At 49.0% G+C, this 16106-nt stretch overlaps 1 long non-coding RNA gene across 1 annotated transcript; it reads right to left on the bottom strand.

Annotated features, from left to right (window-relative positions):
* Window positions 1–2292: 2292 nt before the first annotated feature.
* Window positions 2293–9821, bottom strand: LOC140653291 (uncharacterized). Its single transcript, XR_012043074.1, has 3 exons — window positions 9686–9821; window positions 8658–8744; window positions 2293–3881 (listed from the first exon to the last, which is right to left on the bottom strand). It is a non-coding gene; the product is annotated as an uncharacterized lncRNA (long non-coding RNA).
* Window positions 9822–16106: the final 6285 nt, after the last annotated feature.

Genomic DNA, 16106 nt, shown 5'->3' with positions numbered 1-16106 from the left:
TCATCGGGACTGTCTGAAGGACTCTGGAGGTCCCCCATGGCAGAGGCACAGCGAGCAGATGGGTACAGTGGCTTCCCCTATGCTCTCTAAATCCCATAGTGGATCTGCTTCAAAGGACAAGCTTATTTTCCTGTGCAAGTACCCACTTTTCCATATGCCAAAACCCACTACCCAGAAAAAGGTGAATTAACACAAAAATATAAGAGACCACAAGTTCTCCGTTGGCTTCCAGGAACCCCTGTGATAAAGGCTGCTTGCTTGCCTTCACACTGCTCTCAGAGGCCTTTTAGATGGGGTCCCAAGCCTGGCTCCCGCCTGGCAAGAGCTCACCATCATTCCCCAAATAGCAGCAAGCTTTCTTGGAAAGCTCCATGCGCCTCTTTCCTCCTGCCCTCCCTCCTCCTGCCCTACGGTCCCTCCTTTCACCCGCCCCGGCTGCTGCACCACGAGCCATTCTCCTCCCTCCATGCCCAGCCAGGTGATGCCATGAGTTTAACGGCATTCACACTGGCAGCAGGAGCTTTTAGAGCAGCTTCCCTACCGGCCGTGCTCTCCCGGCTCCAGTACATGTCTGCAAGTGCCGGAGCATCCTGCATCCCTCGTCAGAATCAGGGCCCCTTGGCACGAGGCACAGCACGGAGGCATGTGAAGACATGGTTTCCTGCCTCAGAGAAATTCCCTCCCCAGAAATGAGAGCCTGCAGAGCAAAACACAGCTGCAAACGGCACTCAGAGCCTTGGGAGGCCAGGCTTTAAGAATAAGCAGGCACCTTGGGCTGGGAAGGTCCTAGTACATTTTTGCAGCTATGTAAACAACAGTAAACTGCTCCTTTTGGCCGGGCTGGAGACTGATGGCATAACAGGAAATTCTGGTGGATGATTTTCTTTTTTGGAAACCACATGAAAGTTAACCAAACTTTCCCAAAACAGATGAAAGATTCTGACCAGGAGCAATCGGAGGATGAAGCAGAAGTTTTACGGGCGGTTGTAATCCGGTCTAACCCCAGGCATGGCCGTGCCAGCAGGTTACTGCCGGGGAAAACAAGCTACTGCTCATCAGCTGCTCTGGGCGAACCCTTCTCCACCAGCTCATGTCCCCAGGGGGTGACACAACCCAAAGTGGGATACTAGCAAGGAAAGGTGGATGCCCGGAGGGTTACCAGGGTGAAGATAGCAGAGCAGCAGTGCCTGCCCTGCCCTGGCTCTATCCAGCCGCAGTGGTCTATTTCCAAAGAAGCTGTGGACCTGAGGAGCAGAGAAAGGTTGGGGCTTCAGGGACTGCATGTGGCTCTTCTTTTATAAGCCAAGGGCTTTTTATGGGGACTCAGACCAGGCCCCCAAAACAGCCACTTTGGCAAGCCAAGGAGGTTCAGTCATTAACTCCATTAATTTTTACCCTGCACAAAAGCCATCAATATCTGCTCATCCTTGAGTGTGCTGTTGGGTCCGCTGGTGGCTCCCAGGGTTCCTCTTGGCCTGGTTACAGAATTGGTGAGGGAAAAAAATAAAAAATAAAAATTAAAAAAGGTCTTTCTGCAAAGCCAGTAGTGCCCAGCCAAGAGGCTTCCACACACAAGTGGCTTCTGAAACACGAAACAACCACAGAGGTCTCAGCTCTTCCCACAGCGCAAGTGCGTTGGCTCGGCTGGAAACCCTGCTCCAGTGGAGGCTCTGCCTGCTGAACGCTGGCCAGCAAGCGGAGGAGCCCGGCACTAGACCCTGGGAAGGAGGCACACCAGGTCTCCCAGGCCACTTCCCAGAGCCCTGTGGCTTCATATGGGGTCAGGGTGGGCAGGGAAAGGGAAGGGCTGCCTCTGGGAAGGGAGCAGCCACCGCAGCTGTGAGCGAGGACATCCTCTCCAGCTGCAGAGACCCTTGGACCCAGGAAGTTTCCATGGGTCAGGACTTTGCAGGCTGCTCTGCAGCGTTTGTTTAGGTTGGCTCGCAAGCTTCCCGGTGCGTATGTTTACTGGGGCGGACACATCACTGCAGGGCTGGAGATGTGCCCTGGATGTCTCTATCCCAGAGGTAGCTCACCATTAGGAAGTAGGGGTCCCCATGATGCATTCACATTTAATCAACGTTGATTGCAGTCTTAAATGAATGCAGCCACAACCCTGGAAACTTTCTTTTGAGGAGCAGATACCGTCTCCAAAGTGAAGCATTCAGCAAGCTAAAGTGAATGGTCTAGGCTGGGTTGTAAGACATGAGCTAACTGCCAGCTTCTATTTCCATCTGTGAAGGTAATGGAGCCAAAATCAATAAATCATCATCATTGCCACCAAGAATTTGGTTTTATTGGATGATAATATATTTCCTACTGGTGAGACCATGTACCAGCATCTGGAAGAGGAACAAATGACTATTTACATTGCAGAGCAGGGAAGACAGAGGAAAGAAATAAGTAAACATATCACATATGTTATATGGAGATTACTGCGGGGTTAGTCTCCGTTATGACATCTATCTCGGAGGGGAGGGGAAGAGGAAGGTGACTCATAAATGTCCCAATACTAAGTGAATTATTCCATCCCTTCACTCCCCTGTATCTCACATGTACATGTATCCCTTCTTCTCCCCTCCTATGCAAACACAGCACATGGGCCAAACGTGTAATTGCCTGATCTTCAGATGTCAGCAGGGGCTTTGCTGAAGCACAACACTTGGGACCCCCATGATAGTGGGGCTAAGGGCATTATATTCTCCCTTTAAGGAGCAAGGTGTTGTTAAGCAGGGAGGATCATAGCTCTTGCCTTCAGTAGTCCCTCATTCTCACCCCACAGAGATGGGGTACCCATAGCAATATTGCGGGGTAGGAGGGGTAGGAGGGGTGCCATGGGAATGGCTTCGAAGCCACTGAGTCTGCAGGGAGCAGCTGTGCTCAGCCCTGTGCTCACCACGTGCTCCAGGTCTCCAGACTTTCCTTCTCATGTGCCAGGCTGAGGTTTCTCTTGTTCATCTGCTGTCTGCAGGGTCCATGTTGCCTTCTACCCCCAGGCAGGACATGTCGGGGGGCCAGTCAGCAATGCATCTATGCAGAAACCGAGCACTTTCCTGCTGGAATTGAAGATTTGTCTATACTGAAGCCTTCCCTGGAACAGGGAATTTTTACTTGATGAAAACTGTCATTCCAATCAGCTCTTTTTTTTCCCTTTTTTTTTTTCTAGAAAGCCTAATATGAATGTAATACAATGTACAGCCAACACATTTCGATGCTCAGAATGAACTATCCACCCCCCTTTAATGCAAAGGCCTTCCCAGGAGACACCCCCATCCTCCCCAAGCGCAGCCCCGAGCTTCCCAAGCCTCATCTCTCTCCCCTGTGCTGCGAGGAGGACCGAGATCGTCACGGAGGGGAGAGCTGGTGCTTGCCGCTCGGTCCTTGCTGCATCGGGAATCAGTGCCATTTCAGTTCCTGCCTCCCCTGCTTCTGACCATTCGGTCTTGGCCTCCTAAACGGGCTTTCATCACCCAATTAGAAACAGAGCAACCTCCCGCTACTTAGTTATATTTGGCAAGGGGAGCACACACAGAGAAATAATCTATAGTGCTCTCCCCGGATCAGCACGTGCTTCAGAGGAGAGGTTTGGCAGCCCGGCCCTCCAGCCATGTTCCCCTCCTGCGTTTAACCGCCTCCACTGGTCACTGCCGATCAGCAGCTCATCGGCTCGTTAAAAGCAGGAGCAACGCCCGCGCTTGTTCTTGCAGCGTGGCCGCCGGTCGCTCCCGCCTGTTCAGAGCTGCAGGAGAGCTGATGTCACCCGCGTCCCGCTGTGCCGTGGGAGAGCTCGGCTCGGGGATCCCCTCCTGGTCCCTTGCCTGGTAAAAGAGGGGCTGGGAAACAATGCACCTCCCACCACACGAGGTGCTGGGTTGGGGAATCTGCAAGGAAGAAAAGCAGCAAAGGTGATTTTTTTCTGAAGGTCTGAGATGCCCCCCACAAAAGACATCCCAAAGGTTGCTGTCCCAGCATTCAGACATCTAAGGTTTCTGCAGAGCTCCTCCAGCTCCAGCTGATGCCACAGGACCGGTATGGTTCCCAGGACACCTACTTACACCTTGATGGGGACCTGAGTGGCTGGACCTGACCAATGCACAGCCAGGCTTGCCTTTTCACTGGTAAAACCAGGATGTGGTGGTATCTGCCACCCTTCCCCAGAAAGGAGATGTGCATGTGGAGGGTCAAGCAGAGCTGTCTGATGGGGCAGTCCTACTTTGCACTGTACCGTGGCTGTGGAGCATGTCTGGGTCTGTCTGTGGTGTGAGCGCAGGGCTTGCTTCTCCCCAGATCCCTGATTTTATGTGAGTTAGTCTGGCCTGACTCTGGGATGAAGACCCAGGCAAATCAACACAGACTGAGAGAAGCCAACTGCGCTCTGCTCCTGCTCCCTCCAGGCCTTGGAGTGTCAGGGCTGAGCCATATCCATCCCCAGAGATGTAGAGCCCGAGGGCCAGTAGCCACCTGGACCCTGGAGAGATGCCACTTGCATCTCCTGTGTCCCAGGACCAGAGGAAGGCTACAGCCATGCAGTGACAAGGAGAGCGATGCCACCGGCAGGGTACTGCTCCAAGTCATGCACCGTCACAGGGCTGCCATGTCCCATCACACGACCCAGTGCTCAGAGGCTCACATGTTGCATTTTGAAAATCTTTTTGAGCCCTGGTCATTAGGGAAGCAAAGTTATTCCCTGGTTCAGAGAGGGGACACAAGCTGCACAAGTTTATAAGGTGACACACGAGGTGTCCTTGCCACAGAGGGGCCATCGCAGGCTCAGCAAGAACAGACTGCCAGAGGTTCACACAGGGGCCCTAGTTTATTTTAATTTGTGAGGTTACAGCTTCGGCACAAACAACCCTTTAATCAGAGAGGCACAAGGAGAGCCCTGAAAGCTGCCTGCCACTAGGCTGGAGGTTCCCCCAGTGTCATACCCACCTGATGGTTTAAAGCCGAAATACAATACAAAGCAGTGGGGGTGGGCACAGGCTCCATCTTCACATCAGGTGCGAGGCTGAGCACGCTGATTTGTGTTGCATTGCTCTGGTTATTGGGGAAAAAGAAAGTCCCGCGGCAGCAGCAATTATAACATTTTCTGGAAAAGGGAGAACACAAGGCTCCAGGGACCCTTTTTGCCTGAGGAGCTATAAAAAGGCAGGCAGTAAAAAAGCAGACCTGGGAATAACCCTTATTGAGTTGAAGCAGGTCATGGGGAACGGACCAGCTGCAACACCTGATGGGCACACAAGCATCCAGCACCTTGGGAGCATCCAAGAGCCCCTCTAGGAGGAATTTTTGAAACTCTGGTACCAAACTCCGCCTAAATCTGGTTTTAGGCACCTATGTCCATTTCTGGGCCTCATTCCTCCCAAAAACCCAGAATTTATAGTTCCTGTGCACAGGTGTATATACACAAAGTCTATCTATTGCAAGTAGTTTTTAACCTGTTGATGATTTCAGCCCAATTTGGCAGATGAGTAAAACTCTCAAAAAGAATTTGGCTTCTGTAAGTTTTGTGGAAGTGGTTGGAGGAGAGAGATCTTATTTCTGGCCTGGCTGAGGGAAAGGCTCAGCCCTTAGGAGACACCAGAGAGTCCACACTGCCACTGCTCAGGGCAGTTGGGCTCTGCCAACTATTCTCCCTTCCAGACCCACCTGATAGAGACAGTAGTGAGGGAGCAGGACAGAAGGAGGGAACAGCAGCGTTGCATGTTAATGAAGTTGGATAATAATAATTGTTTTATTTATAAGCACCCCCACCCCTGTTGAATCGCTCGGGGCGCTGCACAACAACCACAAAAACAATTGCTCATTAATTAAAACCACACCAACCTCCCCAAGATTGCAAACAGATGGATAAACACATCATATGATACAATATCTCAGGAACTGAGAATGGGAAGGGACCACCTGTACCAGCCGGCTCAGGCAGGCAGAGGTTTAGCCTGTGCCTCCCTGGACCCCCAGCTTCACAGCACTCGCCACTACCCCAGCAAACATCAGGACCTCTGTACTACAAGCTATAACGTGTTCCCAGAAAAAAACCAGGAGAGCATTACTCATGTCCTAAAGCCCCATAGTAGCCTGGAAATGCCCAGATGATCTTGGAGGTACAGTACCAATTCCCCCCATATATGCATGTTAAAGAGTGAATCGAAACCCTCTTCTTTCTGCCTATCCTTCCAGTCTGAGCTGGGGTGGAATGAAATACCCCTGCTTCATGTCTGGGGAGCAACACCATCCTCATCCTTGGTGGATTCCATCAGCCTGGCACTGTTCTCTCCACCCCAGAGCCTCTCTGGGGCTGCAGAGTCTCTTGTGCTTCAGAGGAAAACCCAGATGAAGTCTACAGGTGAACGGTGCGTCGGGGAGTCTATCTGGCCCTGTAAGTGCCTGCAGCTTGGGACTGATAGAGAGAAAATACAATGCAACACATGGACTTAACAAGTCCCTTCCCACCCCTTCAGCGCTGCACGTGTTTTTCATCTGAACATCTCTAGCCAGTCGCAAGCACAAGTTTACCTCCAGATCACCTCCACTAAATAAGAAAAGTGCCATTCAATCCGTCCACCCCAATAAACCCAGGAGTCACTGAGCCAGGCTTGGTTGTTCATGATTTAATCAACGAGGCAACAGTGGCGTAAGAAAAGTGACTTTAACAAATCCATCATCCCCAATACCCCTGGGCTCGACCTCTCCCCCTCGAGCCCGGCGCCGCGTGGCAGCCGGGACTGAGCTTTCCTCCTGCCTTTCTTCACCGCACCTTTTACACATTGCAGACCTTATTTGAGAAAATGTTCCTGCAGCCGTGTCCCGGGGGGCCTGCGAGCGGCTGCCAATGTTTTCGGAAAGGTGAGGACGGGCTGAGCCGGCGCTCCTGACTCACGGAGGCAGCTGGCGGCTCTCCCCGGCCAGCTGGAGGGTGGGAACAGCTCGCCGAAGGACGGGGATGCAGGGTGTGGGCTGAGCATCGCCCAGGGAGCAGCCACATCTGGGGAGGAGGCTGCAGGGGCTGCCAGCTCACGCACGGCTGTCCTCGCAGCACCAGGCGTGGAGAGGTGGCGGGTGCTGACCACACGTCTCTGGGAAGGCACCTCTTTGGAAGAGGGTGAGGAAAGCCCTCTGGCTTCATGTCTCCCACAGGGCTGCAGCCCGGCTGGGGTTTTGTAGGAGGACAATTTCTCAGGTGCGTCCAGCCCAGCCTGGCCAGCTGTGAGATTTCTCACCCCGAGGTGCCCAAGGAGCTGGTAGTGGGTGAGCCAAGCAAAGACCCCATCCTCACACAGACCACAAACGCAGCCCTTTGAGCACGGGCTGGGGATGCTTTAGCCCTGACTTATACTGCATAAATTTAGACCTTTGCTTCTCTGCAGTGCCTTCGGCCCTTCCCACTCTCACGTTAGTGTGTGTTATTGAGCAAAGGAACTTAATGAGTTGTTGAGAGAAATACTGAGTATGCCACCTTGGGCGTCTGTGTGTCTACGTCTGGGAGAAAAAACCTGAAAGAGCACTGGGGATTAGTTTGCAAGGGAAAGACTGTTTGCCCATTCTCCCAGGATGGTTTGGCAATGGAAAGGGCAGGTGTTCCTGCTCTGCACCATTGCACAGGGCCACCTTGTCCCCATCACTTGTCACTCAGGCTCTGCATGTCCCAACAGCCCACGGACAGAGCTCACAGCAGTGGGGCCATTTCAGGATGCTCCATGCTGACCAACACCTTTCACCTGCAGCAGGGACACCTGGGAAATTCTTCATCTGGAAAAGCTCCTGTTAATGTGATTGACATTAGTTTCACCCGGATCCTTGTGGGAATACACCACATGCTTTGCCTGGGACCAGGGATTTTTTGTCTATCAAGTATATATACCACTGTTTACGAATTCTGACCCATTATGCAACATTCTCACCCAATCTAAGCGGTCCCCCTTGGACTGACACAGAGCGTTGCATCCCAGGCCGGGTAGTTCTTACAGCACATCTCTCTATTTCAGATGCCAGGAGAAAGAGTGCTCCATGCTCTGCAGGGGAGCTCAGCCCTTGGCATTCATCTTGCTCCTCAGCGCTACATCCTTCTCTCTATGGGTCTTCCTTGGAGAGGGACCAGATATCCCCAACCCCGGCTAGAGTCCATGGGAGATGAGGAGACCTGGGCTGTGGGAGGGCTGAGACAAGTTACACAAGCCGATGCGCAGCCCAACAGAGAGGCGGATGGAGCTGCCAGGGATATATGCCTAAATAGCAGAGGTCAGAGTCTGGCCCAGGGTTATTAATTCTCGTTACTCCGATGACATACGCAGCACTGTGTGGCCACAGCACAGCTGGGGAGCTGCTGTCTTATCAGCTCTCACTCCTGGAAGGCTTCTCCAGCTCTTCTCCTCAAAGGCTGACTTTCTGACCCAATGCAAAGCTCCATGCAACCACTGAGGAGCCAGTGGCCTATCTCAGGGCCGGATTTGTCCCCTCAGGAAATTACTGTGGGCCCTGACTGATCTCCAGTGGACCCATCCAAAAAAAGAATAATACAGCTTTTCTGCAGACAACTCTATCTTTGCTACATACCAATCCCATGACAAACCAGCTGGCACGTGAACGCAAGCACGAAAGCAATTTGGCTTCCCTCCTTCTTATGTTGACAGCTTTAAAGCCGCTCTCTTTAAACTCACCTCCCGTAGGTGGTTCGGCAGCAGAGCCAAAGGCTGTGATTACACTTCCAGAATGTTTGTTAGCTGCAGGTCCCCAGGCACTGAGTTCTGGAAAATATTTTTCAAGCAATGTCCTCAGGGTCAGAGGCAGGTTCTCTGGCTTGTTCCTGGCTGACTTCACACTGGGGTATGCATGCCGCAGCCAATGTGTTTTTTAGGACTCATAGGCAGACAGACAGATCTGATAGTCTCTCTGGGTTCCCATCCACTTAGATCCCATCCTGCACCTAGGAGTATTCGCCCCTGTGGGCAGCAGCGTGGTGGGATTTGCTCCCCGCATGGATGTCTGAGAACAAAGCAATTGGCAAGGCTCTCCAGGCCAATCAGATAAGGCAGACACGTCTTTCTGAACTTCATTACTAAGAAAGCACTGGTCTGACCCTGCTTGGCTGGCGATTGCACCGCACAGCGCGGGAGTGGCTGAGCAGGAGAGTCACAGCATCACTAGCAAAGAGAAAAGGTTTTGCGAAGTGTAGGGGGGCTAGTGGAGGGGAATTTTAATTGCAGCAAGTGAGAAACAGGATGAAACACCCTTCTGGTAGCCCACCAGCACTGAGCCTGTGTAACTGGCCCAGATCATCCATCTCCTCACACAGGAAAATCTCCACCAAAACAGCCTCCAGCCATGCCCCTCGTCCTGCAGCACACAGATTTGCTCCAGTTAGATGCAAACAACCATTAAAGCAATTAAGACCCCAGTCTCGTGCCATTTTTGTTCTAATCATCACCACGTTGATCACTGCTTCCCCTGCAGGACACCTCTGCTCTTGGGCGAGACATGGGTTTACAACATGGGAACCCAGCTCAGGCTCAAAACAAGACTGCCCTGGGTTAGCTCATCCTCTTGTGAAAGTTGGGTGTTTGCATACCTTTAGGGCATCATTATATTCCTGTCAAGCTCAGTCACTGCAGTTAAACCTGTGCTTTAGAGCTGCAACCTTGTATTCCCACTAAAAAATAATTTAAAAAAAACCCCAGGGATTGTTTACCTTAGAAAGGAGGAAAAGAGGTGAGGACATGGCAGAGTAGGAAGCAGCCAAGCAGAGGCAGAAGTCCATGGCTCCTGTTCCTGCAGGGACAAGGGGTTGCTCTGTGACATTTAAAGGTGGCACACTCAAAACCAATAAAAAGAAACACTTTTCTACCCAGTGTGTGCAGCTAAACTGTTGAATTCCCAGCCTTGAAACTAAACAGTGTCTCATTTTACATACACCACCCAACGAGCCTCAGTGCTACCTCCCAAGTCTTAAGTCATATCACTGGTGACGCTGGAGAAGGGAATGAGAAAAAGGAAACAGGCTGACATATCCGACCCGCTGAAATCACAGTCAAAAATGGCTTAGCTAAGAAGCCAATTTAAAGGAGAACAGCTCTGCACGAGCTGCACGTCGTTTTGGCTGTGCTGCCACAAGACATCTGCATCTTTATTAAATGCGGCTAACAGAGGTCCACCTATTCCTTGCAATAGGTACAGAGCCAAACACGAGCCAAAGAAGCATCCATGCCATCTGAGTCATTTCAATTAAAAAATTAGTGCGTGGAGTCTAACGTAAAAGGTACTATCCAGTGGGATACAATGAAGGTCACGCAGTTGTGGTTATTTGGGACCAGCCTCTTGGCTTCTCCTTTGCAGCACTGAGGCCCACGTATGGAAAAACGCAGCGTCCCATTTCTCTCCTCTTCCAGTTCTTACACAAATGAAATATAGCTTTTTTTTTTTTTACTCTTTTACTCTGTCAATTCTGTTCACATTGTTATGCAAAGAGGAGCAGAAACTTCTCAGCAAAACCAGAATTTCCTCAGGCCAGAATGGCATAACAAAATCTATATTCTGCATTTTACAGTCTGGTCTTACCAAAACCAGGTCTCTGGCCATATATATTAAAGTTCTGGCATTGCTTTCTCTACAAAATTAGCTCGGAGTAGAACCTGTGCACCAACATCATGTCACACATGGTGCCGGAGCACAAGGGAAATAGTTGGAAACGGAAAAGTTATTGAGACTATAATTAGAATGCCCAAAGCTAACGGCAGAGGCAAACTCTGCGAGGAAAGGTAGCTTTCCTGCCCTGGAGGCACTCTGACCCTAACCCCACAAGTTACACGCTACTGGTTCGCCTCCTCCAGTTATCCAGTAATTGGGTGGGAGGGAGAAAGAAGGGGGAATCTCCCAAGAGCCTTGGGCACCTGGGGCTGATGCATGCCTCATCTGTGTGATTGACACATGCACACACACACAGAAGACTTTTTATAGACAACCTGTGGTCTTCCGAAGATGCTAAGTTGCATCAGCATGCAGTATACCATACCCTCTTTATTCCCTCCTCACTTATTTTCCACCTGTGTGTTTATTGAACAAAGCAGCTCCGTAAAGAGCTTGGGCTTTTATCTTCCACATTAGGGGATCCAGCAATCTGGTAGCTTGTAGCAGCCTGGACTACTCCATCTCCATCCTTCAGTCCACCAGCGCATGAAAAATACATTCGGGCTCTCCAGGAGCCACGTGAGCGCTTCCTCGTTACTGTAACTTACATTCAGAAGTTTTTCGTTCACAAACTTTCCTCTGGAGTCCTTTTCTTAAACACGGATTGCTTGTAATATTCCTGACGTTTATTCATTGCATCTCTAATAACTATTAGTATTCAAGAGGTCACATTAAGAGCCTGGTGGGTTTCCAACCACAATTACCCTGCTTTGTTTTACTTACTTGTCAAAGAGCTGGTCTAGAGGGTTATGTTTGTTCTGCTGAAAGAAAGCTTTATGGCATGTTTCAGGGCTGACATTATGACACTAGTAGACCAGACAATCTGTCGTTGGAAAGAATTTCTGCAAATCCCCAAAGTTTTTCTGCATTTCTATGCTGTCATCTAAAAAGCAGCATCTGCTCTGTAAGGCTGCCAAAAGAAGGTCATATTTTTATTTTTACCAATAAAAGGAAAGGACGAGCCTGTGGTTCAGGCACTGGACGAGCCTTCAGGCGGCCCGGGGTTTGCTTCCCGATTCGGCCACGAGCTCCCTGTGTGACTTCGGGCAGTGGGCCCAGCTGGGGACGGGTACCTTTCCCCATCTGGAAAGCAAGGAGGTGCCTTCCTTACACCCTTCGGAGTAATGTCATTTCCTAGCGTGACTTCTGGGCAGGAGCCGTCTTACTCAATGTATATGTCAACAAAGAGGGTGATGCTCCAGCATCGCAAACAACATTGCTGGTGCCTGCATCTCTCCCACCCCTCATCTTGCGCTGCACCCTCTGGCTCTTCTGCATCTACCATTACCTGTTCCCAAGCTGCAGCATCTTTTTTTTTTTTTTTTTTGCAATATATGCCTTCCATCTAAATGAGGTTTTTCCTCTTGGCCTGGCCTTGCCACAGCTCTGAAGACAAACAGCTCACATTAGAAACGTTTCTAAGGGAGGGTTATTTTCATGCCATCTTTGCTAATGGCATCTCTGTTGGAAACTGTCAGTTGAATGCTGTTTGACACATCCCTGGCTGTCACACACAGAGGAGAGCCAGAAAATGGGAACCTTCTTTCCAAAGGAGATGAGATTTCAATGGAAGTGTCAGTTTTTAACTTAAGTCTTCTCAAATATTACATTCACAAAAAAGAATTCACCAACAGCTGCACTTCTAAGAGACCAAGGGACTGATTACATCTGTCGTGTGGATAATATATTGCCCTTTGAATGATAGGTGTGTACCCAAAATTGCAGCGCCTCTATGACCAATGAAGTGACATCAAAGGTGGTGGTGGGTGGTAGTGGTGGTGATGGGCTGGGCTGGAGGCAGAGGAGAGGCTGGGGTGTATGCTATCTCAGGTGTTTTCAATAAATCTCGTGAACTTCACACAAAGATGCTTTAAAGCCCTTTGACAGCTTCAGCATTTTAACACCTATTTTCGATTATGCAATAGCCACTATTTGTAAACAAGTTAAGAAAATGGTATAAGTGAGTTGCATTCATATTTTAAACAGAAAGTGCAGCACTTCAAATGCAAATAGGAGACATCCTGTCTACAAGGACGTTTAGCCAATTGCTTGATGCATGTGGTTTCAAAGATGGTTGACTTCTATCCAAAAGACACAGATGGGATGACTTAGACACAAACAGCTTTTAATTTACCACTTATGTTGCGTCTTTGCTTTACCTGCTGCTATGAGAGCAATAAGGGTGCAAACACGGACCTAGAAAGAGCATTCCTGGTTGCAGCCCCTGGTTAGACACGTGAAGAAACTGTCCTTGAAATGGCCCTTCTGCACTGAAACGCTGCAGTTTCCAGAGTCAAAAAAACCCACAGAAATCAAACAGAGTAGACCAGGTCCCCTGTGTAATGGGCAATTCCTCATCTAATTTAAAACACAGTTCAAAGGTTCAGTATTTTAACATCTAGGGACAGAGCTGTAGCCGAAATACTCTGCAGGATTCAGTGGGATATCCTTCTTCTGTTTTATTCCCTCAAAACAGTGGCACAGCTTTCTTGCAAAACGTATTAAGAAATACGGTGGAGTTTCACACCATTTAAGTATTAAGGCAGATGGATAATTCATACTCAAGATATCCAGATACTTTGAGGAGTGATCCAAAGTCTGCTCAGCTCCACAGAAAGGAGACTCACAGAAACCTCCATGAGCTCTGGATTAAGCCCAGCAGGCTCCTATCAGAAAGGGCAAAGAGAAAGCCAGTTTATTCAGTTGCACTAAAACAGACAAAATAGATAAAAATAAAACGTATGAGTGATCAGTCCACGTGTCTACAAGGGGCATAAGTTTCCATCGACCTCTGTGCCTCAGGGACATGAAATAATTGTGATTCTTATGTGCCAAAAAAGCCCTCTGTAAATATTGCTCATTGCTAAACAAAACAAAAGGTTGTTTGACCAAATCAGATGTGACAAAACGAAAAGAACACCACAAGGAAGTAAACATGTGAAGTCCACATTTTCTGAGGGACTCTGAATAATGCTCTAAATGAATATTTTGGAGCTTGGTTTTGTGCAGGTGCTAGGAAGTTTTATACTCAGAATGCCTGGAATATTTTCTCCACTATGGGGAAATTAATAAATACTAGTACGGTTGAGTCTTTTGTGCCAATACTAACCATTAACTTCTGGCTTCAAGCCACGACTGTCTACTTTGCAGTGGATTCTGCCACCAAGGGAAAGGTCATTACGGGCCTGTACTTTCTTCTCGTTAGTGTGTTCCAAAATAATTAACAGAAGTTGTTCAGCAGATGGTTCCCTTTCTGTCAGCAAGTACCTACAGTTTAATGGGTTATGCTGGATTCCTCACCGTGAGTGGGTGAGGCTGGAAGGAAAATTAAAATATATGAACTTTGATCCACCCACTTGTAATTAGTTCTTAGGGTTTTACATAATAGAAAATATAAAGGAGGTGGGAGAGGGGAAATGAAATCATTATAAACCAAGAGAACAGCAGCAGCCATGTAAAGCTGTGATTACATTACCCAATGACATCTCATTGCTGCACAGGCATGGAGTTGTAATTGTTTCAGCTGGGGATTTGAAGATTTACTAATTGTATGTGTTTCAGTGTCCTAGTCTGGAGATTCAGCAGGAAACCACAAAAAAAATAGAAGATGCCTGTGTTTGTAAATCGAAAATGATGATCCCTTTGTGCCCTTGCAGCAGTCAGAGGCCCAAGCAAGAGAGGATGAGCAAGCAGCCAACCTCTTTGCTGCAATCGGAAAGAAAAAGTACCCTTGCCCCAGAAGTTTACATTGACAGCAAACAAAGACTGGTCAGGAATTGGGATTGCTAACTTCATTTACAAAAGGAAAACCAAAACTCACATCAAGAATTTAAGGGCTGCCTCTTCAAAAAGCCTGAAATGGTTTCCATCCCATTAAAAGCACTGGGGCTTAGGCAGCTGCAAACTTCCACCTCCCTCCAGCCCCAATGGATCCGTCTCACCTGAGCTCAGCGGTGTGGTCCAGATCCCCTCTGCTTCAGCAGGAAGAGGATCCGAGTCACCCCGCAGAGACAGTGCCTCTCTATCTGACTGTAGAAGGAAGCCTCTGTGCAAGACATCACACTGATAGAAATACTCTGGTTTCCATGGAAAAATAATAAAAATTAGCCCATCCTAATTATTATTGTTGGCATTTCTTCTATTCTTAGCTCCACTGTCACAGGGCATAGGAGCGTTCAATGTGACAGGTCGTCACCCAACTTCTGTGCATTTTTTCCTAGCACTGTGGCAAAAGACACTTTAAAGGAGGTTTGTCAGGAGGTCTATGAGGTATCTATGTGTGGGGGTTTTGGTTGCTTCCTGCAAGCATGGGAGAGAGCACAAAATCCAGCACACATGCAGTGAAGGCAAACATCAGGCACCTGTGCAAAGCCTCTTGATACCCAATGGGAAGTGACAAGTGGCATGAGAATAGGACAAGCAACAAAAAGGACTGGTACAAATGAGATGGGGAACCACCTAGGAACGGCACTGGTGGCGTGACATGGTGAAAGCCACATGCTAGGACAGTTGCCTTTGCAGGAGCTTTCTAAATGGGCAACACTGGCTGCGAAAGGCAGAGACAACATTGCAGTAATGTTGAGACAGGAAGAGCTTGAACAAAGTCATAGCTCCACGGATGGACACAAGAAAACACATCTTGCAGATGTCCTGCAGAAACCACCAGTAAGTGTTAGCTGTAGGTATGAGAAGGGCTTGTAGGTACAGATGCTCCGGAGCAGCAACGTGAGGAGCAAGCCCTGCGTGAAGTGAAGAGCGGAGGTGAGAAGCACTGCTCCAAGGGAAGGGGTGAGACACAGAGCCGGGAGAGGACAGGGTCACAAGACACCACCATGGGCAATGTTGCAAGAGACTACGCATGGACTGTGCTGATGGATCAAGGGACTGGTGGGCTCAGAGTGGGGTTTTTGGAGGATTTGACAAGCCCAATCCGTGGCCAAGCCTCAGGCTTGGCTCCCAGTGATGGCCGGTGAATAAGGCCAGCAGCAAGCCATGCTGAAAAAGCTATGTTCTTAAAGAAGGTGTGAGTCTGTTCACACTGACTGCAGTGTGAACACGCAAAGACTTCATAGCTGCCCAAATGCCGGTAATGGGACTGGGAATGCAGGGAACCAACCAAATCTACATCTGACATTTGGGATCTTTGCACTGAGGACCTAGTTAGCTAATGAGCGTGTCTTTGGCATTGTCCTCTGTGTCTACAATTTGAAGAAAATTCTCTTTTTTTGTTTCTGGGAGAAAAAAAATATCCCTTAGGGAGCTGTGGTATTGGTAAAAAAAATACAAAAATTAAAAAGGCTTTTTACTGAAAAAGTAAAACTAATTTAACTCTTTCAGTCATGCATTCAGAAAAGGGGATATTGGGAATTATGCTGGGGGTGCTGAGCTTACTGAAGTTGCAGAAATAACCACAGCATTTCAGTATA

Source organism: Ciconia boyciana, chromosome 6 (genome assembly GCF_034638445.1).
Source record: "Ciconia boyciana chromosome 6, ASM3463844v1, whole genome shotgun sequence".
NCBI lineage: Eukaryota > Metazoa > Chordata > Aves > Ciconiiformes > Ciconiidae > Ciconia > Ciconia boyciana.
The sequence above is the reverse complement of the archived record's forward strand: the minus strand, read 5'-3'. Positions and strand labels throughout refer to the sequence as shown.